This window comes from Lepisosteus oculatus, chromosome 12 (assembly GCF_040954835.1).
Source record: "Lepisosteus oculatus isolate fLepOcu1 chromosome 12, fLepOcu1.hap2, whole genome shotgun sequence".
Taxonomy (NCBI): domain Eukaryota; kingdom Metazoa; phylum Chordata; class Actinopteri; order Semionotiformes; family Lepisosteidae; genus Lepisosteus; species Lepisosteus oculatus.
This window is the reverse complement of record NC_090707.1, coordinates 8,723,938-8,749,164: the sequence shown is the minus strand read 5'-3', so window position 1 is coordinate 8,749,164 and position 25,227 is coordinate 8,723,938. Positions and strand designations below refer to the sequence as shown.

At 41.0% G+C, this 25,227-nt stretch overlaps 1 protein-coding gene across 1 annotated transcript in view; it reads right to left on the bottom strand.

Moving 5' to 3' along the window:
* Positions 1-25,227, bottom strand: part of LOC102686973 (receptor tyrosine-protein kinase erbB-4) — a 369,352-nt gene that overhangs the window by 187,159 nt on the left and 156,966 nt on the right. The gene's annotated exons all lie outside the window — the stretch shown is intronic.

Sequence of the window (25,227 nt, the reverse complement as noted above, 5' to 3'; positions counted from 1 at the left end):
CACATGAACAGACAAGCCCCTTAGTTCTGGCCTCCGCACCAGACTTGACAAGTAATTAAAACAAACCATTTCCACTCATCAAACACCTCCCCAACCCAGTCGCTCGCCATCTGCTCCATCAGCTGGTGCTGCCTGCCAGGGCAGAGCCGCCCGCTCGAATTGGGAGCCAGCGTGCGAGTTCTGATCAGCGCAAAGTGATCGCGCCTTGTACACAAACACTGCGGCGAGGAGTGCCAGCTCCAAGGGGTGACTGATGAGCCATTAGGGAGAATAGAAGCTGCAGGCAAAGTGTCTTCTGCTGCTGTATATACAGTGCATGCACTCCCTTCCACACACACACACACCCCCTCGAGCCAAAACCACCAGTGACTTCACTGTGTCAGTTTCAGCGCTGCCACACTACATTATGCCACGCTATAGTGGCAATGCTGAGAGGAAAGCAAGCAGTGGAGCTGCAAAATAAAAAAAAAAGCCCAGATTTCCATTTAACAGTTGGAAAGATCAGCGTCTGAGCACATCAGGCAGGGGCAAACAGAGAACATTCGCAAATCCTTTAACTCCCCAGCACGACACTGCAACCTTTGCCTTTTGAAGTTAAAAAACAAAAACAAAACAAAGCATTGAAGTCTAATAAAAACAATAAAAAACAACATGCATGCAGACACCAATTTCCATTGTCAATGGCACGGTTATAATTTCACAAATAAAGGGTACTTTTGCAAATCTTGATTAGCAAAGGTTCTATACTTTCTTGCCTAAATTTACATTTGGTAACGTACTGTAGGATAATCAGGATGAGTAAACCTATTGAAAAATGTTAAAACATGTTTTTAATTTATCGTATTTGTGTTGTACATACTGAGGACGTTTTCAAACCAAATGAAGGAAGCTAATAAGCATTTATTGTAATGCTAGAAAGAGTGAGAATCACAGTTCACAGTTCAATAGACCCAGCTCTAATGGTGGGCTGTGGCCCACAAATCACATTGCAGTAAGTATGAAGATGCTTAGTGTTTACTGAGGTTTCTTTCCTTGAGAACCTGGGAGAGCAAGAATGAATGTAATCTGAATTGTTTTGCCTAACTCTAAAGCTAAGGTGATTGCTTGAAATTTCCCAATTTTAACATCCATGGCCAACAAAATCTTCCCCATCACTATATATATAAATAACAGGCACATGTCGTCTCATCAGATATTTTTAACACGAGCCACATATCTTTTCCTTCTTCCTTCATAACTTTTCCTTTCCATCTCAGAAAACCCAAAAGGCGACACAAGCTATAAAGACAAATGAGACCTTGTTCAAACAATTCCTGTGATCCATTATTAAATTACAAGAAGCAGAGAGCATACATACAAATCTAGAAAGTGCCGGGTATAATCAATGATAGATCTCTGCGTTCTCAATAACCGTTAGCATGCATTAGGAGTGTTGGATTTTATAAAGTGAAGCGCGTAGTAATAAGCATTTATTAGTCCCCTGAGGGCTGTTTGCTGAGATTATGGAAGAGTTGAGGTAGAAGCAGGTCTTGTGAGGTGGGAAGTTTATATTGCCACCTTTGACAAATCTTACATTAGAATTAGATGTCGTGGGACTCTGGGAGAAACAGGATCCTTTAGAAAGATCAAACAAACAGCACCATCAAGGGGAAAGAAAATCTCCCTGAATATCCATTTATTTACGCCACATTTCAAATTAAAGCATTCATCAGTGTGAGGAATAGCCAACTTTCTGAATGGCGTAAAACGTACTATGAATCACATCCTTGATACCTGTATTGCACACTGGAGAGTGCTGCTGGTATATGGACAATACAAATGAGCAAATAAAAGTGGTGGGGTGCAATTTTTAAAGTTTGTTACTTTTACAGTGTAGGTGAAAATACCTGTATATACATTTTTTTTATTCTCAATCTCGGTATGTCAGGACATTCTATCTCACCCCATGCTGGAATGATAAATTCTATGCCATGTGGATTATTGCTAACACACTGTATTGAAGAAAACATCTGTTTACACTGGGAGAAATCCTCAGGAACACAGCTGCCAACAAGTACAATAGGAGAGCAATCTACTGTACAACAGTGTCATTTATAAATTGAAGCCTTCTTCTTGACAGAACTCATTTGTTTCTGAGGGAATAGCTCTGGCACTCGGATACAATGGATTTTTCTTCCTTACACATGTATTCTAGTATTGGGTAAGTTACACTAACCGGGAGGTACAATTTCAGATGTTTATTTTCCTACAGTATGTAATAATTATATTGAATAAAGTCTGACTGAATTACTCTCCTTAAGTTTCTAAATGATATTTTTGGTGTGATAGAAAATGGCAGAAAAGGCAACAAATTGCAACTAAGAAATCAATACTGTAGTTAGTCAATCGGAGGTTTAAATATACAGTATGATGGGGTCGTTGCTGTTTAGGTAAGAAATTGATTAATTAGTTACCCCTTGATATGATATCAATCATTGGACATTTCACACTTGATCAGGTTCTATTTCTTTGCTGGATTCTTATCTCAGTGCTCCGGGACAGGGAATATCAGTTCATCGTCGGAGGGAAAAAAAAAGAACTTCAACACCAGGCTTCATAACTAAACAGTGCTTTGTTCATTCCTGTTGAATTCACCATTGTTCTGGTCAGAACTTTAATCTTAACACCTAACACCAGTAGAAATACCTCAGAGGCTGGTATGTAAACCTCTAATAAGGTAGGTGGGCAGCTGCGTCAGCATGTGTAGGCTGCAAAGGAACAAGTAATAGGTTTATTCCATGCTGAAAAAAAGAAGAAAGAAAACGCAACGTTTCGGCCTCACAACTGAAGAAGGCTCCACAGCGGAAACGTTGTGTTTCCTTTCTTCTTTTCTTCAGCATCGAATTAACCTATTACTTGTTCCTCTAATAAGTTAACAGAGGGGGGCTCTTTGAATGAGAAGAGAGCCATGCAAATGTGCAAGGAAGCTGACTGGCTGGAATTTAAAGACAATAGATTATTGCTTAAATCTGCATTTGCCATACAAAACTTTTTTTTTTCCCAGGAGATCTAGGCTATATTACAGTCCAAAGAAAAAAATTCTTGTGAGGGTCTCTGATAAGCATTGGTCAGCATACGATTCAACCTGTACGGGCCTCTTTGTGGTGCTCTTGCTCTAGTGTGCTGCCTGCAGGACAGAATGGGCTAGTGCCGCTGTCTGCTAGTCGCAGGGTGAAGGGTTTGCTTCCTGTGCTTCTGCGTTTGCAAAACACGCAATGTCATCTGGACACACAACCTGAGGATTACTTCACTACCCGAAGTGCACTTAAAGCAAAATATTATAATATTAATATGAAATTATATTTTAGAATATACCTTTCAGACAATAAAGAGTATTTTAAAGCTCTGTACAACAAAAGCTCAGCGGGAAAGACCTTTTTAAGGTTTGGACAAAAATAACATCTGAACAAAATAATGAGACACAATATAACAACATACAACCGTAATATACATCATCAAATCAGTAGAATTGCCAGTTTAAATCAGCTTTAAACAAGAGACTCATAATTCTCGGTATTCCACATTCATGTTTCACAACAAGAGACAGCTCCGCTACCTACAATCCATATTCTTGTTGTGACGACAAGTGAGAAACCCCCATCAGAGATGTGGAAAGTGTGCTAGGGGGTGATATTACCCTCATGGCCAAACGTCAGGAGCAATAACTTGAAATCTATGTGATATGCAATAGGAAAACAATAGGAAAACTCAAATCCTCAAAAGATAGGCACTTTATTTTTTTGAGAAATTGGATAAGCACAGATGAAACACACCACAAGTCACACATCTAAGGTTCACTGGACAAAGCGGCCATAATGGCCAAAATGTTACAGAATCACTTTAGCTCCTATTTAGAAAACTCGCTAACTTTACCATTTTGGGAAAAGGCCACCTAGCAGACACAGCTGAGATCAAACAGATGGGGCTGAAACTGACTTTCAGAGATGTGCCCAGGATCAATCTGGATAGAAACACCCTATAGCTGCACTCTGGATATGGGTTGCTCATGACTCCATATCGATTTTCAAAGTAAGCGTACGGTATAGAAGGAATCAAAGTCGTGTGACTTGTATGTCCAATTGGATCTCTAAGCTAAACTCTACAGTGACAACTTCCAAGGTAATTCAAAAGATTGCACGCTGGCATGCCACAGAAATTAAAGATTTTATCAAAAGTCCTATTTTAATGACTGCACCTATTTAATGCACCTTCCATAAAATCATTGTAGCATTATCACCTTAATGATAATAATAGTCTGATATTAAGAAATGTCAGATCAGAAAGGCTAGGTCTGGCCAGTACTAGGTTGGGAAACCACTAAAATCAGGATGCTGCTTTGCGACCACATGTGGTGTTGTCTGAGTAGGTCCTTCAGATACAGTACGTTCTTAAACCGGGGTCCTGACAACTTGCCCTTGGTTCCATGGTACTTTTCGAAAGAGTCGTCTGACTACTAGTATCCTGGTGAAATTCCACTCTGGTATTATACAACCTTCCCTTCCTAAAGTTCCCCTTCAGTTCAAATGGTGCAGCGATCATTCACTACATCAGGTGGCTACAGTAGTTACACCTCTCCTATATGTAAAGCTACAAGGATTCCAAATCCGCAAGGGCTTTGACAAAAGTCAAGATAACTGACTTCTTCAGAATCAACGGTGAAACCTGAAGCAGGGGGCACAAGTGGGAACTGTGGGAAATGCATTTAACACTGAGAGCAGAAGGCACTTTGTTACATACAGTAAGGGGTTATGAGAATCTCGCTGCCTTGCTGTTGTAGCGGATTCACCAGCTTCTCTCAACACATGGCTGGATGAGATCCCTGGATCAATCAGCTATTAGAAATCAAAGGAGCTACTGTACATGGGCTAAAAAAGCTACCTCTCGCTGGTAACCTTCCTTTTAGATGCAAGTAATTATTATGTCAGACAGAACACTAAATGAGCAATTGATTGAATGTTCTGAATTCAACAGCTATTTTATACCGCTATGTTTTTAATACAGTACAGTATGTGCAGTTATGAAAAGCTTAGAGAACTGAAACCAAGCCTGAATGAGTGTAGGAAAGGTGGGAACATAATTCTCTTGCTTGATTTGAATTCTGCTTCATTTGACATAAATCACTAGGAGAAAAAAAACCATTATGCTTACATCATTGCACAGTCTTGCATTCATCATAGAGAGGTAAATATTTACTGCACAAGCAGGCTTAAACTATTTCATTATCAGAGAGACAATGATAGATGTCTATTTAGTACGGTCGAAAACAGTGTTGTTTAATACATTACAGTCTTCCATACTTTTGTAAAACCTATTTCACACGGATATAGCCTAATCTGTTTTCCAGGAGATGTCTCAGATAGAGTGCAGGGGGATTATTTACTGTGACACTCTGTGGGGTTTAGCACAGCTTCTCTTCTAATCTAAGATAATAGCAATGGTGTTTGTTCTTCACAGCTGTAAAGTATGAGCCTGCACTTTTTTGCAATTTCACAGTTTTCTTCTTTTTTTTCCCCTGCTTGTACTTTTATTTTGCTTGCCATGTTTTTTTGTTGTTCTCGTTTTCATATTGGGCTCTTGGCATGACAAAACAGTGCTTAACAGTACTACCTGTGTAGATTGTATTTTGAAGTGTCTCCTAGCAGTAGGAGCGGTATTTTACAGTCCTCGTTCCAACTATTCTTAGGATACTTTTTTGCACATTTAAACCTATTATTCTGGTACAGTATTATAAAAATAACTGGTAAAATACAGTATTTTGAATTTGATATACTGTATATTGGTACATTTTCTCCATGTGGAGTGCCACTTTTCTGTACTGTTGCATGCAGTGTCTGCAGAAGGGGCAACTAGCCTTGGTCAGGTGTGCTCAGGGTATCTGTGGGTGCTCTCCTGTAGGTCTCATTAAAGCAGCAGTGTCAGAGGAGCTGGGAGAAGCTGTTAAACTGGTCCTGTTAAACCAGTACAACTGGAAAAAAAACCTGTAGATACACTGGCTCTCCAGGAACAGGACTGCCTACCCCTGATAGAGATTAAATCAGTAATGTTCATTTTACAAATGAATGCGTTATTACTATTGAATTACATAAGTGCCGCATAACATTTTTTGACAACATTAGTCACTCCTGACTACAAAAATACAAAGCCCAAGGAAAACACTGGTGAGCCCTGTTACAGTACACATTTAAGCCCAGTGTAAATGGCCTTGGATAAAAAAAGGCAGAAAATTAATAGTAATTATAATAGTAACAGTAATAATAGGTGTGGAGGGACACACTGCTAGGCAACTGCTTTTGCTGCACAGTACTTCAATGACGCAGGGAGAAAAAGGGTTTTAGTTTATTAGGAGGGCAAAGGAAAGCTCAGAGCTCCAAACTGTTCTGGAAAGCAGTCCAATCTTTTTGTTCCTCGGACATCACACATCCTCCCTCACAACAGCTCTCCCTTCCCTGTTTATCCAGCGCACCTTGCATCCACCTCATTCCCCATATGGTGCTGTATGAGACAAAGCTGTCTGCACTCATTAATATTCATTTCCAGTTTGGCCTCCCTCTGCTTCACTGACCCCTTCGCTGTACACGGAGTGCGAGAGGCAAAGCTTCCCTCTCAGATAGCCAGCATCTTGCTCCTTAACGAGCAGCAGATTCAATTAACATGTTGAAACACGTTCCGCGCAGTGTGAAGAAGCCACAGGCATACTGTCCTACTGACTTCCTCCAGCACCCTACAGACCAAACCTAAGCCTTGCCACTCCGCACCCAGCCAAGGAGGGAGTGATGTATTCTGCCTGCTCTCACCCACCCAGAACAGAAGTCTACTGTAGGCTTTATACTGTAGGGGCAACACAGACGCTGCAAAATGAAAGGTATGGGGACATCGTGTATTTCTAAACGCAAGGTGGCTCCACACTTCTCCCTACATCAGCTGAAACTGCACCCAATGGGATGACTTTCCAACCCCCAGAAATAACATTTACCACCAGTCAGATGGGGACAGTTACACAAACCACAGCTTTCACATTTTTTGATGGGTAAACTTTCATAAGTTTTAAGGCAAAGAAAAAATACTTAACAACATAAAATGAAACTTGCTTAATAAGTGCTAAAAGCATGAGCACAGAGATTCACAATGTACACATTTTAGAAGTACAAAATGTCTATGTTTTGGGAAACAGTATATACAGTATATACTCTCTTTTTTGACACCTGAAGAAGGCTCCACGGCCGAAACGTTGTGTTCTCTTTCTTCTTTTTTTCAGCATGGAATAAACCTATTACTTGTTCCTTTACAGTATAGACTTGTACCTACTTTATGCTTCGAGATCCTAAAATAGCTTATTGCTTCAGCATTGAATTACCAATGTGAAGCTTCATTGTGTTCAACTTGAATCCATTTTAGCTTCCCTCTTAATATCGATTGGTTCTTCACAAAGGGGAAAATACAGTGGACAGTATGACAATGCAGACAGTGAATCCAGTTTGAGCTACAGAGATCAATGAGACTTTTCTTCAGGGGGTCAGATTTATAAACATTACGGATGTCGATACATTCCATGAAGGCAGGAAGAATGGTATAGCTCTGTATTTTACATTAAATATTGTACATATTCTAGTGTAGCTGAAGGGGCTACCACAATACACCACTAAACTGAAAGGGAGAAACTAGAGCTCTACAGGAGATTACTTTAGATGGGAATCTGTGACACTAAGTTATCTTGTTAGACCCTGCAAGAACACAACACCTTAATAAATCCTCTGTTGATATATCGGAGTAGCCTACTTAGTTTGTTAATAAGATAACACTAATGGCAAAAGATTGGTGGGAGTCAGGGTTATCAAGGGGTAATAACAGATGTGAATCTCAAACCTGCTCTTTCAGATGAAAAAGGGAGATTATGTTTGGCATGGATAATGTTCAAGAGAGACTCTCTTTAAACACCAGCCTCTGTGTTCTCCAAAAACAGTGCATTCTCCATGGCTTTGCAGGTATACAGTATGTTGCAGAAGAGGGAGAAGAGATCTGGAGCTCCAGTTCTTATCAGGGCTTCATGCAGTAGCTAGATAAGGTGTATTAACCATAAAATGGAGGTACTGCACACTCTCCCAGGGTCTGACTGCAGGACAGCTGTTGTATTAAAGAGCAGTGTGCTCAGGTTAATCTCTCTATCCACGGTTCAGCATTCAGCTATCAGATATGAAGGTGCAGTGTAGCGGAAGGGATTAGCAATGGGCAGCAAACTGATGCACTCTATGACTTTGAAGATTCCATGCCCCACTGAGAATAGACCCTTTCACAGAGAACCTGTTACAGTATAATTAGAAAAAAAAACAAATGCGATACCATAACTCACAACACACCTACAGCAGAACCATGTTATTAAAACCTATAAATATGAAACTGGCCAGAACACAGCAATGGGAATATACTGTACAGGTGGGTAGCTGCGTCAGCATGCGTAGGCTGCAAAGGAACAAGTAATAGGTTTATTCAATGCTGAAAAAAAGAAGAAAGAGAACACAACGTTTCGGCCGTGGAGCCTTCTTCAGGTGTGTGGCACACCTGAAGAAGGCTCCACGGCCGAACCGTTGTGTTCTCTTTCTTCTTTTTTTCAGCATGGAATAAACCTATTACTTGTTCCTATACTGTACAGTACAAGCTAGGATATTATTTATAATAATGCACAGGAACTCGATGCTTTTGTGTAAGAAACCTCTAGTCACAAGGATGCTATGCTAGGAGCTGGGATGCCCTAAATGTGGCCTTTTTGTTCTCATGCAGGGGTTTATTAGTGTCTTAAACTGCAAAGACACAAGCTCAGTGTATAGACTGCCTTGTGACCAAGATATGACCCTCCAGTGATACATACCGTGGCCAGGACTCCAAAGGAGGTGGTATCAAACGCATAGGGAATGCATTTTTCAGTTATATAACCCATTTTAAACCTTCAGCAGTGTCACAGGAAGCAGAGGACCAGCGGAGCACGTTGGAAGGCTCTTCGTCTTCCTGTGCAACACAACCACTAACCCTAAACAATTTTCATACTGGGAGGGCACATAATACAAATGCAATAGTTGAATCCTAGTGTTAAAAAAAATCACAACCACTTCAGCATAAAACGGGTATTTCAAATACAGTATACATAAAAAAGAAAATGAATACATTTTATGTATCAATTAGCTTATGAATGGACAGATGGCAACTTGAAAACAAATAAATCAAATGCCTAGCTTCCCCCCTGACACACACCAATTACAGCCTACTACAGAGTAAATGTGACTCAACAGCAGAATATTCTCAATATAAGGCAATTCCAGATTATACACTGTACAGAGAGCTGCATAATTGAGGGCACCTTATTGATACTAGAGGGGGAATTAGAACCAACACATTCCACATTCACCTGCTAATGTGTATGAATTGCACACATGCCCAGGTGTTTATATAACACACAACCTCTTGACCCTTCAACTGGCTCTGTAGGCGAGCCCAGGAGACGAAACCCGCACACAGCTGATTGAACAAAGGAGCACACCATCTGCAGTCTCCTACCGAGCACTGGCAAGGTCAGAACAGATGTGAAAGAAAAATAAAAATCAATAGCAAACATGTAGGGTTTAGTATTAAGAGTTCAAGAGCTGTAAGGCAGTGTTCTTTCATAGACTGGGCAGAGAGAAAGAGAGGTTCACCTGTAAGAGGTCATGTGCACACAGGTGCAGTACCTTATTGGATCATGTGAAAACATTATCTCCAAATCAAACCATAAACGGTATATCTCTTAAAGAGGACTGTTACCCTTTGGGCATTTGACTTCTAAAAGGGACACTGTGCAGTTAATTAGGAAAGGGTTTTTAATTCTGTTAGGTATTCTCTAGTCAGCTATATCTGGTTGTTCAAATGTCAGCTTGCACAATCATTAAAAGCACTGTTCTTCATTTCTTCTTGTAAAATGTGTATTTCTTGTATTTAATTTTATGTTTCACAACTATGTAGCATTGAAGATATGACATATAAAGTCTCGTCAATGGTAAATTGCAACTAACACTGATCCCATGGATAAATACTACTGGCCATTTCGTTTTTTTGGTAAAGAATGAACAATCTGTACAAACGTAGATGTTTGCTTTTAAAGTAGAACGTGCATACTCTTCTCTGTGCCTGGCACTGACCTAGCACATGTCTACGAAAGCAGGTCGAGCCTGTTTTTTAAATCTCATCGTCTTTATTATTGTGCAAGCAGTACGAGTGTTGATTCATTACAGAATGCTAGTCTGCAGTTCATGTCCTTGAAGCACAATATGTTTAGGTCCAAAAGTACTTTATAAACCTAAACCCAGTACACAGCACCTCCTACGCTAAATAACAAGAGATAACACTAATATCTAGCACAGCTAGGACTGAGGGAGATTCCAAAACGGAAAATATGTTTCCAGTCCTATCTTGTTTTCAGTGATCAGCAGTTTTTGAACAAAACATTTACAAATGGGAATAGGCCATTCAGTCCATCTAGCTTATTGGCTAGTAGTTAATTGATCCAAGAGTCTCATCCAGCCAGTTCTTGAAAAGCAGAGTATCAGCTCCAGCAACATGGCTAGGTAACTTGTTCCACACTCCCACAATTCTTTGTGCAATCAAGTGCCTCCTCTTCTTATAATTTCTTAATTGTGTCCTTTTATCAGTTACTGGTCCCTTATAAGACAGCATACTGATAACCCTGGCAGACTCCACCTGAGTTCTTAATCTCATGCTAATTGATTTTGGTTTCCCATCTAGGGCATATTTGTACATTTGTTTTCGGCTCTTAAGAGGTCAAATGGAATCTGTTCATTGGTTTCAACCCAGTACCGATTTCCAAGTATCAGAGCCACCTGCATTCAAGTGTGTTGCCTGAAATATAACCATGTACGGGCACATCTGATGCAGTGTAATTTCCACCTGGATCAGTGCAGCATCAGCCGATCAATTTGAAAGAGCTGTTTCACCAGATAATACCAGTAAGCAAACTGAGGACGATCTGTGTTAAGTCCTATAGGCAGGAACCACGGGAAACAGTACCCTTCAAGTAGGGTATTTTCAACACTCAGGAGTAACTTAAGAAACATGTTAAATAAAAGTCTAAACAAGCAAACAGATCAATTAGGTCATCAATTAAAGCTTAGCTACAATGAAGGCAGTAGGCACCATTTTCGCTTGAGCCCAGGTTAAGAACCACTGTTCTATGTCTCAGGGTATACAGAGTGCTGAGCCATTCTTCCTTTTTTGTGGCTAGAATTTATTGACCAATCAATTTAAGTGACACCTGTCAAACAATTACCTGCTCCCCAATTGTTTGCTCTCACCACAAAATAGAGGAAATGTCTGTCTGCTTTATTTTATTTTATATTATTTGGAATTCTGTCCTCTAAGCATAAGAAAAAATGTTAAGTGATAATGAAAAGTAAGAAAGGAACTTGACAAAAGCATATGAATTCAGTAAACATGCCTTTATGGTCAGCAGAAAGGAGGTTATTAGCTCCTTTTTTTAATATGGTCCTTTATTAAAATTCTGCCCATTATATGCTTTCCTGGTAAAATTCCAAAATTAAATCACTTAATACCTAGCAGTGCTGGTCAGAGCAATTAGGAGAACAAGCAAGTTACAGGAACTGCCTCAGTGAGGGTCTGTCTGACGCACAAAGCCCAGGTCTGTCAGTGTCAAACAGCACAGCCTGGTCCTGGAACACAGTGGGATGCCTGCAGAAAAGAACTGTAATGTCTGAAGTGCAAAAAGGGGCTTTGGGAATGTGCGGAAAGCCACAGAATAAATCACAAAAGTAATTCACAACATACTCTTGGAATCCCAGGCTATGACTATTTTTTTCAAGCAGACATCACACCCCTTTCTTCTGGGCCTTGACATTATAAATCAGCACTAAATGATGCGCGATCATCTTTTGTTGCTTTTTGTTGTCATGGTGACCTTGTTTATGGCTACCTGTTGCAGGCCACTGAAGTGAAAAGTTCAAAACCCAAGGGAATGTAAGTGACATATTATCACTATTAACTGCTTTTCCACTGAGGTGGGGGGAGGGGTATGGAGTACATGGCCCATGGGGTGAACAGCTTAGAGAACAGGTTGTGTGGCAGTTTAATCAGGAGTCGGCGAGGTCCCAGAATGTTCTGAACAGCTTGGAAAAACAACTTCATGGAAAACAGAAATACCTTGATCCCACTTCAGATGGAAATAACAACTCTTGAACCTGCATCTAAAATTAAAATAATCCTTCGTGCTCTTTCATAGGCTTGTCTGTGACATTCATTTTCTTAATACAAATTGAACTACTACCACAACTGGGACAATTAACACAAAAAGTAATATTTCACAAAACACACCTCTGCAGTCTCAGTTAAATTCACTCACATGAACAGTATGTTTAGCGACTACTCCTTTGGCACTTAGTAAAACCTTCTGTACTTATCCTCTCCTTTGTTATTTCTACAAGGCTGATTATCACACCTTTAGAATCAGATACATACCACCATAATAACTGAAGTGTTAACTGACTTAATCTTTGCCTGGGCCAGCCTTAATTTGAGGTTATACAGAATATCATGGGATCTTTCTAATGACTACAATATTTTATACACCATGAGCGTATAAGGCCGGTGTGATTTAAAGAGGTTTTTTACCATTTTTCCAGTACACTGAAAGTGTGAGGCCTAGGCACAGCGCACCATCAATAACACCCCATTTGGTCAAAGTGCTACGCTTTATCCTTCATGCTTTAAGTGTGTTACGTCCCACAGCATGGCCGAACGATGAATCTTAATCTCATATCCAAATAATCGTAATCAATTATACCATTCACTAGCTGTCCCTGCCTTCCCTTTGTCATTAAAAGGACATTTTTTTTGTTCAGATAAAATTGCTTCCCTCATTCAATGCGCAATTACTCCTCCACAGCGTCACAGCGTCACCTGCTGCTGTGTCACAGGACAGGGAGAGATGGTACAGAATTAATGCTTCATTTCTGCCATTTTCTATCAGGCTTCTTCCTCCCTTCCTTGGAACAAGGCTATCATGCTAGGCAGCCGCCACTGCTAGTGATCGGTGGCATGGGCTGGACCCGCCGGAGGAGTTCTCAGTTTTTGGAGTAAGTTTTAAAATGAAAGGGCAATTTTTTTTTAGAATGTGCTTTTAGAAGGCTTGGGTCACAGAACGTTACGTAACATTCAGCCACCATAGAGTAGAGCACTGCATATTGTTGTCTTCCACATTCCTCTACTATACTATAAAACTACTATACAACATATTAAAGATCAAAGAGGCAGATAAAAACAGCCATATTAGGAAGAGAGCAACTACTTTATCTGCGACTGTATCACCATCCTCCCAGTGTTACTCATAATATTGCATAATTTAAGAATAAATGGCTTATTGGGTTAATCTGTATTTATCTATCAGTAAACATAATAAAGGAGAGGATACAAATCCCAATCCCCAGTTATCTCTGCATTACAATAAATCTGAAACCGTGATTGTCTTTAATTTTGCACACAGGAGATACATCATTGCAATGGTTTTCACAGCACTGCAGAGGAGGGAAACTCGTGACAACCCAGCACAGGTGCACACACTTTCCAGGTGAGCCCCAAAGCCATGAATACAAAGCCAAGTGTTCCCCCCCCATCATCACACATTCATGGGCAGAATTACAGTACATGGTTTGTTTTCATCTTATTAATAATCACTGATTAACCAATTTCTTAACTGATCATGGTGGAGGACCAAGGAGTGCTGACAAGCTCTCCCTAGCTCCAGATGTTCTTGTAATGTGCTCAGAGCTGTGATCTGCCATGGTGTCAGGAGTTTCTCCAGAGCAATCTACACCTAGAGCACCACTACCTGCACCTCCATGGCCACAGCACAGTGAGGCACATCAGCCCCAGCTGAACGGGTTTCCACCAAAGATCAGCCACTCATCCCAGCCAGGACCGAGAACAGCGCCGTTCCATGCTTACGGCTCTTCTAATTCACAAGGCTCTTTCTGTCATGCTCGCCTGCCGGCACCATTTTGGAAAAGTGTCGCAGAATGAAGAGAAACGTTTACACTGGCCCCAGCGGTCTTTAATTCCTTGCTTGTAAGATTTACCTGATGCTTCAGAACTTCATTTTATTGTCTCTTTATTAGGGAAACAAAACGAGATGTAAACCTGGTTGACAATGTGGCGTTGTTGGGGTAAAAAGATGTAACCCCAGGGACCCTTCCACTGCCTGTTTCTTTAAACCAATTAAATTGTTGCACAGCCGGCTGAGGGAAAACATAAGAACACATTTCTCAGGCCATGGTACAGCCTGGGCTTTTTGTCCACAGCCATAAAATTAAGCCCAAAACAAGTTAAGAACATGGAAGAGCCATTAAACCCCAATTGCCTACAGAGACTTTTCATTTCATCCTTTCTCTTCTTCTCCTCCTATCTCCCAGTACACCAAAGCAGCTTCTACCCTGCGTGTGAGGCCCTGACTGCCCTTCGCAGCAGGCAGCCCTCATTATAGACAAGACATTACACTGAAGAGGCCCCTCGCCGTAAATGGACGAGGTCTCCTAGTAAATCCTGCTTTCAAGTGCCATTTACAACCTCTTACTAATTTAGAACTGTATTACAAACACTGCTACAATAAGAAATTCTATACGTCTTCAAAGAATGACGCAAATGTAGAAGCAGCCAAAGGCACAGAAAAGGAGCAGATAATTACCTGAGCAAGCCACACTTAGCCAACAGAATCGGTTAAGTAAACTGCTATTATTGCATTAATGGAAAACTGCACTCTTGTTTATCAATGACTGACCTTAAAAGTATACTATTATATAGTATATTAGCCATATAAATACGACCTTGGTCGTGCATGTTTTCCCCTTATTTTCCCCCTTGATTTCTCGCATCTTTCCTCCTCATCACTCTTTCCCTGCCACTCGCTCTCCCTCTCTTACCTGGGCTTTGTGTGCTGTGATTGGCTGGTGGCTTTGTCGAAGCCGGTGCTGTGTGGGTATGAGAACGCAAGGCAGAGCAGACTCATTATTGCCCAATTAGATTGTGTGACCTTCACCGCCAGCTACCATTACCAGGCAGGGGGCTCAAGGACAGGCGCACAGCAAAGAAAGGAGTGCTGTGCCAGTCCTTCTCTCTCTCTCAGACTGCCCCCCTCACCACTCTCTTTTATGCACACTAAAACATATTACCCCTGTCTTCCACAAAATACACCCTGTCTCATTCCGCTCCTCCCCACTGCTTTGACATCCTCACTTGCTTTCCTGTGCCATTTTTAGACAGACACATAGACATGCAGGAAAGCTTTATATATAACATACAGGATTGTGCTAAGCGTGTAAATATAGTTTCAGAGTGCGATTTGTCTCACTGGGAAGCCTTCAGTTTTTCAAAGGCAGGTATCTATCACTGTACTTTGTACTCCAGCAGACAACTTCCATCGGTTAGTGTAAAACTGGAACAAAAGTGTCAATGCTTTTACTGTGGACAGACACGTTTCAGGCAGGCCAAAAAAAGTCCTTTTTCACTAAGCATAAAATCCCGAGAGACTGAACTTGGAAAACTGCCTAAACCAGCCTTGTGCACACTGTTTAGGTCATGAAAATTGTGCAGATTGTACAATATCTGACATGGCACTTTTTTTGTTGTCTTCTAATCTTTAACTTTTAAATGCGTTTTAAAGAAAATATAGCATTTGCTATATTAAGTGGTCAGTTTCATTTTCCTAGATTATTTGTACATCAATGTCCACACATGTCCAAAAAGGACCAAGACATCTTTTCTGGGCAAGCAGGCAGGACCATTTAACATAGTACTGTATGTGAAGGACAGCGCCTCCTACAACAGGGGGTCCACGAATCACCATACTTGGGCTTTGTTTGGAAATTCTGGTTCAGAGGGAAGAGCATCATCTACTGGTCCAACACCATCTGCTGCTAGTTTTATATTCTGTTCCTTCGCTGCAGCCAAAGTCCGATTTCTGTCGCATCATATAGGAATGGAAGCAGCACAACACAAGCACTTATGGCATGTATTTTACAAATCTGTACACCCCACAACAGAAAAAAAAAATAAATAACAAAAATCAATTTGAAAAGCTACGAATAGATGGTATGTGTATGTTCTGCTTTTTAATAGACGATTTTAATGCTACATGCTCCCAGACTCCTTGTTGATTCCAGTCATCTGTGCTTTTGTATTGTATTTTGCTCTCAGACACTGCCGTCTTAACATTCGACAGGACTTATTAAATCAATATTAATTTGTTTAAATGTCGAGGAGAGAAATGCCGGAATCCACAATTTAAAAAATAAAACCCAACATGCAACTGAAAATAATTAAGGACATTGAAAAAGAGAATTAAACGCTCAACACAATCTATATCCCTATTACAGAATAACAAAAAAAAAAACCATAACAAATAAAGTGGTGTTTTTTCTATTTTTATTTATATATTATTATTCAGGATATGCTGCCTGATAAAGTGAACTCTACCCAGTTTATTAGTTTGCCTTGTTTTCTCCCTCTAATGAGCCAAGCAGTGTAGAGGCATCAATTTCCTGACTACTTAAATCAGCCGGAAGGATGTGCATGTACAGAGGATTCCTGCTTAAACAGTCCTCTAAACACAGGCTCAGCCACACACTGTGCAATGCAGACCTTTCATCCGGATTGCTTGCAACTTTCCATATTCATCCACTGACTGGGGATCAATAGAAGTACTGATCACACAGTACACCTTCCTTGTTCATGTATTCTCCTCTGTGCTCCAGCTCTTAATAAAACAAGTATAAAAACATTAAACAACATGATCTTCTCTGCACCATCAAAAGGGTATGTGATGTTCAGGCAAGACAACATTCAAACAGCACATAATTTACAACTAACATATTTCTACATAACTCCTTCAGCTTTAATGCATACAAAGACTTACTAATCAAAGTAGCAGGGAAGAGTATTCAGACCCTTCATAAGGTGTCCTGTTTTGTTAAATTACAAAATGATGCATACACATTTTTAAATGTAATATTTTGTTCAAAACGAAACATGCTCTAACTGAAGAGGTAAGTCAGAGTAAATGACCGCAAACGCTATAGAGAAAAAAACTGAAATATTGACTTTCTTACAGAGAAATTCAGACTTTCATACATTATTTTCCTCTACTCCTCTCGTGACCTGTGCTTTTCAAAACACTTGATCCATGACTTGCTTTTAAAAATCCTTAGTCTTCACGGTTTTATCATTGCTTGAAGTCCACTACTCACCCAAGGAAACTCACCAAGAAAGGTGTTTTTATTCTGAAATCCTGAGGTCACTCAACTAATTACTGTATGTGGCTCATTAAGAAAACAAGTGCACCTAAATTAATTTGGGAGACGGCTGAAGAAGGCTCCACAGCTGAAATATTGTGTCTCTTTTTGTTTCCTTTCAGCATGGAATAAAACTTTACCTGTCCCTTTGCAGCCTGTGCATGCTGACACAGACCCCTGCTTAAATTAATTTAGGTTTGCCTGAGCAAAAGATTTGAATACTTATTCAATCCTGACTTTTTAATTTTTCTTTCATTTATATTAACTTTCACATACATTGCTCGTTTTTTATTTATTTTTTTGCTTTGAATGTGTGGAAACTAAAAATGGTTCCACCTACCTCCCACAGCCAGGAGTGATGTCATTAGTAAGAAGAGCAGGCTGTTTGCAAAACAATATGTGAAGGAAACAGTAGCATAGTGGGGAAAAAGGATTTTGAAATAATGGACTGAATGAATGATTAATTTGCCCACTGCACCAGTCAGGCCCGATGTTATACAGTATTCTAGACTGAAACAGAAAGCTCAAAATGATGGGCTTTAAAAAAAAAAATAGAACTCACAATAATCTTTTAATAAAGAGTAATAGGTGTGTGTCTCATATCTGTTTGTCTCATGGAGAGCAAGCTGGGGTATGCGAAAAGACAAATTGCTAATGCAAGAAATTGTATATTGCTAATAAAGTGATATTATAAAAAAGCCTACGCATGCTGACGCAGCTACCCACCTGAACTATCCTTTAAGAGCTGCAAGCTCCACAGTGCCGTACTGGAGAGTTAGTTGTAACTAAGAGAGAGGCGCGCGCTTCTCACTGACATCGCTGACAGCTTGCAGGTACTCACAGGGCCGGCACGTGCTATTCTGCGGCTCTAGGCGGAACACAATCGCCCCGCCCCTTCCCGCAGTGCGCCGCGGGACCGGGGTAGCCGGTTATTTACATTTGGGACGCGCGTTTCACTTCATCGTGTTTAACAAACACCACCGCATGACATTTACCGTATATCAATCGAAAATGGACAACCGGAGCTTCACAAAACTGTTTTCAGACCTGAAAAGCACCACAGCAATCGATTGCAATAAAACTTTTTTTTTATCGGAAGACGCACTTCAGCATCCGTGCGTCGAAAAGCAATCTTAATCTATAAGCAATCTATAAACCAGCAAAACGACTGCAAAACAATCAAACAATATATCCCATACTTTTACCTTCTTTGGAGCCTCTTTAAGAGCAGCTGTAGATCCACACAAGGCTAGCCTGACTCACCTGAACACCTGGAGGAAACTGAAATCGATTGGCTATTGCAACTGAATTTTGAATCTACCCGCTTCAGATTAGCTGATCTAATTGGTCCAAATCGCTGTAATTCATTGTATTTTCAGCCAACCTTTGTCCATAATATCAATCCCCTACTCGCCAAGTTTCTAGATCAGAATGTCACAGTCATGCCGGCTCCAGTAGGGCTCTCTAATCTTCACGCTGCTTTCCCTGTGTTGTAACAAAGCACACTGTCAATCATTGTCATCTGTTCGATTCTACTCACATCGGACGTACAATCTAAAATTATTGAGTAGTACTTAGCTGATGTGAACATTGTAAGAGTTTCGTGCTGAATCTGGGATACTAGCATCGCTATGATTTCATTTTGAATTCCTTTACTCAAGTGGTGAACATACGTTTCTTCAGAAGTTACTCTCCTAATGTGTTTAGCCATAACATTATCAAAAAGACCAATCGTCTTTATAGGTTTCAGGAAATTGCCATCATCATGCTCAGTTTATCTGTGCCGCCACGGAATGCTATATTTTGCATGGCCATTAGTCTTACTAGGCTTACCAAATGTGGCTACACTTGCTGCCAATGCATTGTCTCGGCTAATGATTTCCGTTGATTTTGTGCATCTAGTGTTTTGAGACGCCAGCCTTTTGTCCAGCTCTTTCCATTTAGGAAAACATTCTATACTGTAACGCAACTGGGGCTCAGGCGGGCGCCCTTGCCGCATTAGGTCGGCCCCATCCCGACTGAGGCTCGAACCCGGGACTTCCGCGTCTCTCTGCAGCGACCTTGCCCCGTGAGCTAAAGAGAGATCTCTCTACAGCCCAGTAGCTGTGGTCCTGCTATCACAGGGAAGGGCAGTGACGTCACCTGCTCTGGTACGCCGGCTCTTACACACAGTGCTTGTCGGCCGTAAGCGTTACAATACGCTCATTCAACTTTTCGTGGGCACTCAAGATGCTTGACATATTTTTCCAATCTTTGCCACGTTCTTTCGCCAGAGCTGTTTTTCTCTCACTTTCAACAAAAAGTTTACAACAAAAGCAAAACGTAACATCCTTGCTAACTGAATAAATGAGCCATGGCCTCTCCAGTTTCTTCCCATTTGCTTAAGTCTGACTATAACAGCACGTGGAAAATTTTCTGTGCCCGCTGTCCCTAGGAAAATCGATTCTTCTGACTTGATGCGGTCCCCTCTGTATTAAAATTTCTCAAAGTCCTTGGTTAATTGTTGTCGGCCACTTACCGGGATCTTTCAAATTTTCCTTAGCGGCTGGTGAGTCTCTGTTTTGGACGAGACGCAGTTGCTGCTAATGCTATCCTTGGAAGCAGAGCCCTCCACGTCCACAGTTGCTTGTAACAGAGCAAAGTTACTAGTTGAATCAGTGATTTGATGACTTGATGTTGGCGGATTATCATCCTTGCCAACTGAGTCTGATTCTGAGGCAATGGATTTTAAGAATGAGCCTTTCTGTTTTTGGAGTGTCTGCTCTTTTAATAGTCTCCTCTTTTTGTATTCACAGCCAGACAGTTTTGGGCATTTTGACATGCTGCACTTCACTGTCCACATGAAAAACAATTGGCGCCAGTGCCACAGGCACAAGTTTCTAATAGGTCGCAGAATAGTTTGAAATGGTATTGTAACAAACGGCCAACATACAAGTTGTACAAGCCGGTTGCAGTGAAGTGATATTACCGCCCTCCCCTGCACATACTGTAGCAGGGAAGTTGGCCGCCTGGGCTAATGGAGGTGTCTTTAAGCTCAGCTGGCAAGTTCCCTGTTGAGCGATGCCGGAGGCCCAGGTTCGGGCCCATGCAGTGAGAGACGAACTGGGGCGGGAGAGTCGAGATCACAAGCCCAAGAACCCGAGCTCGTTACAGTGCATTTGGCCGCCCTTGCTCAAATGCCACTCTAGGCAACTGCCTAGTTCACCTATATAGATGACTTGGTCCTGTGTACCCAACAGGTCCTGCAAGCACAAGGAGTTGCTCCTTTCACAAAAAGTTGAGAAGACTCGCAACGACTAACGACCAGCCTCGCCAGCCCTCTGCGCTCCACCTGCTACCTGTCTGGGGGATCCCAGTTGCAGCTGGCTAGAGACCTGACCCGAATTCAATGCCATGACTCCTGGGCCACACTGGCTCGGCCTCCACACTGAGCGAGAACTTTCCCCCTCTGGAGGCTCTGCTGTATTTGATCTCAGGACGCGTTCCAAATTGCTGTGTGATGACGTTCCCTGAAATCCACACAGAATAATTTAGAAGGTAAACACATATCCTTCACCGATTAGGTCCCCTGAAACACACAGTATGACTGTCAGTTCATCCCTCTCCATAGCTCCAGGTCGATCACTTCAACTGAAGGAGCTGCACATTAGGAGAAGCCCCTGAGCTGGAGGCAGAAGGAGGCCTTCGTCACCGAGGGTAAACAGAGGAGTTGGATTTTACTGCAAACGGCAGACTGGAGTCTGCAAAGAGCACTGGCATGAGGCTGTTGTCACCATGCTTCACCAATAGCCTGGAAAACTGCAATATCACCATGACTGGCTATACTGAAAATAAACAATAGAAAAACAAGGTCTTAAGCCCCAAATTTGTTACTACATGGCAACACTTTTTTTTTCCTGCAGCGGCATCACAGTCCACTTTGTTGCCTTGTAAGATCAATCACCTGCTGGCTTCAGGAGAGCACATAACTGACTTGTGTTTGGTGCAGTTCTCTGCCATCCAGATATGAAGTCACTGTTACAGACATGTCCTTGTGCAATACTGTGCAGCATAGTATGTGCTGGCTTTTCACCCAATTGTAAAAGGTTTCAAACACTGAATCTGAGTGACAGCTTGCTCTAGGCCATTTGAAATTAGTTTTAATTTTTTGTTTTAATGTTCATTTCTGCACATCAGTTGCTACTGTATAACTACATTAAACAACACTGTAGAAGGGTCATTTGAGATTGATGAACAGTGAATTCCTAGATTCATACGAAGGATGTTTATTATCAGAGGATGGGGGCTTGCACCTTAAACATTGTATAGTTGGTCTTAATATCTTATTCCGAATCCCTAGGAATACTGGCATAAGGAAGTCTTCTAAATCAAATTTGAAAAGGCATTTGTGTAACCTACCCTAGCCTACTCCCCCACTAGACTGAACAAGTTCTTACTTAAAACCTGGGATTGTATTGTTGTGTTAGGTTTTGTTTGAATTCTGGTGTCTCAGAGCTCAAAAAAGATGGGAAACATTTCAACTGGTGCTGATGACTAGTTTGCCACAGTATTTTAAGATTTCCATGAATACACTGTATTTGTTTATATATATACCGTACATTGTACAGTATGTCGATTGTATCTTGCTATACTAGGCTTCTACTATAAAATTACTGAGTTTATTATACTTCACTCAGCTTTTTCCTTTATTGCGGTATAAACACAATAAGCTTTTAAAAAGTACAATCATCACCCTTCAAGCTACATCTAAGTAGACAACTTCTATAATTATTTCTAATTCTTTTGTCATATACAGTACTCACGTTAACGAGACTAAACAGGGCATTCTCTACTACAGGTGCAGTTAGACCTGTCCATTATTATTACAATACTCTTACAATGACAACCAGTGACTAACATTGCAATTGCAACAATATCTTGTATAAATACAATTACAATTGTGTTAACTGTGTGACATTTTATATACAGTACCATTCACAAAAAATTAAATAAATAAAAGTGCTAGATATACAGTACTGCATAAGAGTGGAAATTATCATCATCATCACCATCATCATTATTAGAGAATAAAGGTGTTTTCCTGTACAGGCGAAGTGGGATTTCATTTACCCTGTAGGCCCCAAGGTGATTTTATTGTCTTTACCCAAAAGAGAGTTTGCAACCATTAGACCAGATCAGAGCTAGCTTTAATTTAATAGCTTCTCTAGGGGATACTGCTTTGTTACTCTAGGCTGAGAATCCACTAATTGTTTCATCTAGGATAGCTGCTCGCTGAATTTCCAAACTGCAGTCACAGTGAACGGAGCTAAATGAGGTCAGCAATCTTTTTCAGCTTTGCGGCACCTCAGTCTCAGAATGTGTTACAAACTTCAATTAAAAGTCTATTCCTGGTTCCAAGGATTTTTTTTTCCTTTCAAAACAGAAATGATGGTCCTCTCCTTGCTTCGTGAAAAGCTATTCCAAATGCAGAAGATGGATTGTTGTGAGTGTTTTCATGACCTTGTGAAGGCAGATTTTGTCGTTCATCTGTGCAGCGTATGCTGAATGCAAGCGGTTGACCACTACAAAGGGAAGACCTTGGTGAAAATGGCCAACCTGATTAAATCTTAATGACACTGGCAACAATAAAAAACAAACAGCATTTGCAGAGACATGTTCACATGTTGTCTTCATTGTGACTGGGACTCATACTGCATTCCTGTCACCCCTTGGTAAAAACACACCGTTGCCCGTACAATAAACAAGGAAAGTACAGTACATAGGATAGCCAGAGGAAGCAGGCAAATTGTCAACCAGACTCTAGTGCGGACGAGCAACATCACCTTGCTTTCATCTATGCTGCAAAACACTTCCCCAGAAGGCCCGATCCCCCTCCACGCATGTGAAGTCAGCATGTACTGTAATGCATCCACTGAGGAAGCCTGTAACATGCCGTGAGAAAGAATGAATAAAGTCTTGCTGCCAGAATAACAATAGATTGGAGAACAGCGGGGTCTTTAACTGTGTTAAAGACTTTGACCACATCCCATTTTTAGCCCAACACGACTGACAGGCAACTTCATGTGCATCAGCAAATGCTCTGGAAATATATGCAAGGAGTGCAAGGGAGGTTAAACACAGACTCACAGGGCTATTATTTATAGAGATGCACAGCTGGGAAACTTCTACACTACTTCATGTATCAAAGCAGCGCTGCGCTTGACTGCCTCTCTTGAACATTAATCAGGGTATGGCTACTGTTATCTGTCCGTTACCATTAAACCCTCTATGCCCTCTTCTTCAAGAGGAGCCAGGTAGCCAGTTCTGCCTTCACTCCCACAGACAGTCTCCAGGCTCAGAGACGTGTTGTACAGGATATGGGTTTCATACTTGAATAGTAACGTTTTAGTTTGCCAGTGCATTCTACTTTCACCTGAACGCAATATGCAGTATTTAAAATAAACTTTGCAAGCTGGCCCCTTTTCAGGTTAAATCTAATAATAATCATCATTATTTAATTTATATACATATATAAGCCTTTCATGGTATATTGTCCCGAGGAGCTGTAGAATGAACAAAAGAATCATGTTTAAAAAATAGTAAATGTTGGAGTACATACAGTAGGTGAGTTTAAAGATGATGGCTGACTGACAAGATTAGATAAGGATTGAGAGTTCATTTCTATGTCTTGGAGCAAGAAAAAATGAGTCAAATCTGAATTCTTGTTTTTGCACCATAGTCTCTTAAATGTGATACACCCTAATGAGAATAAGGTGAGCATCTGACAAGAACAAGTACTAAAAAGAGAAGTCTATTCACTAAGATAATAACAATAATAATAATAATAATAATAATAATAATAATAATAATTATAATAGCTTACATTTATATAACGCTTTTCTGGACACTCCATTCAAAGCGCTTTACAGGCAATGGGGACTCCCCTCCAACACCACCAATAAGATTCAATCCAAACAGTAAATTGTGAGACTTGCGACTAAAGCTGGTAAAGGATACAGGGGGAAAACACCCACGAGCCCATAGCAGTGCAGGCTATTCTGGCTAATAGAAGCGAAACTCAAACCGAAAAAGTTGTCAGACTAGCAGGATTTTAGGTCGAGTAATCAGAGCAACAGTTAAGGGAGATTACAAAGGTAAGTCCAGTGAGCAGGCAGGGTCTAAACACCAAGGTCAGTCTGATCGAGCTCATGGGAAACAGAGGGCGAAACACAGATAAGACAGTCATGTTCCAAGAGGAGTGATTGAAGACAAAAGGTACTGTAAGTAAGTTGTGGAATCAAGCAAGCAAGAGAGTAATGCCAAGACTGGAGAAATGACTTGATGACAGAGATGACTGGGGCAAGGTAATTATCAGCTCAGTAGAAGTCTGGTGGTTTCGCTAACCAACCCACTTTCATTACCATAGCGACTGGTGAATTGGCAGACCAAGTGGAGACATGGCCAGTCTCAGAGGAAGGAGTGTTACACACATTTCCATGGGTATGACAGTACCCCAACCTCAGCAAGAATCCACCAGGTGCTGGGTGATGTCTTCCAGTCTATAAGGAGTGGAAGGAGCATACCAGGGAGAAGCTCCCTTATCATAATACAGTAGGTACTGAATTCTACTCTGGACCCATCGGGAATACAGGAGGCGCTAAGACACTGTGTCATGAAACCCTTAAAAAGGGAGGAGTTGAAGGCCTAGTTGAGGCAGGTGTGAGAGTGCTGCTCCCTACTGGCTTCAAGAGCGAGGTATGGAAGGCCGATGTTCAAGATGACTGGGAAGCACCAGCTAATAAATGGCTCTGTTAATCTGCTCCATGACACAGAAAGGAACAATAAACCCTAGTAGCCAATTTCCTAGATGGAACCC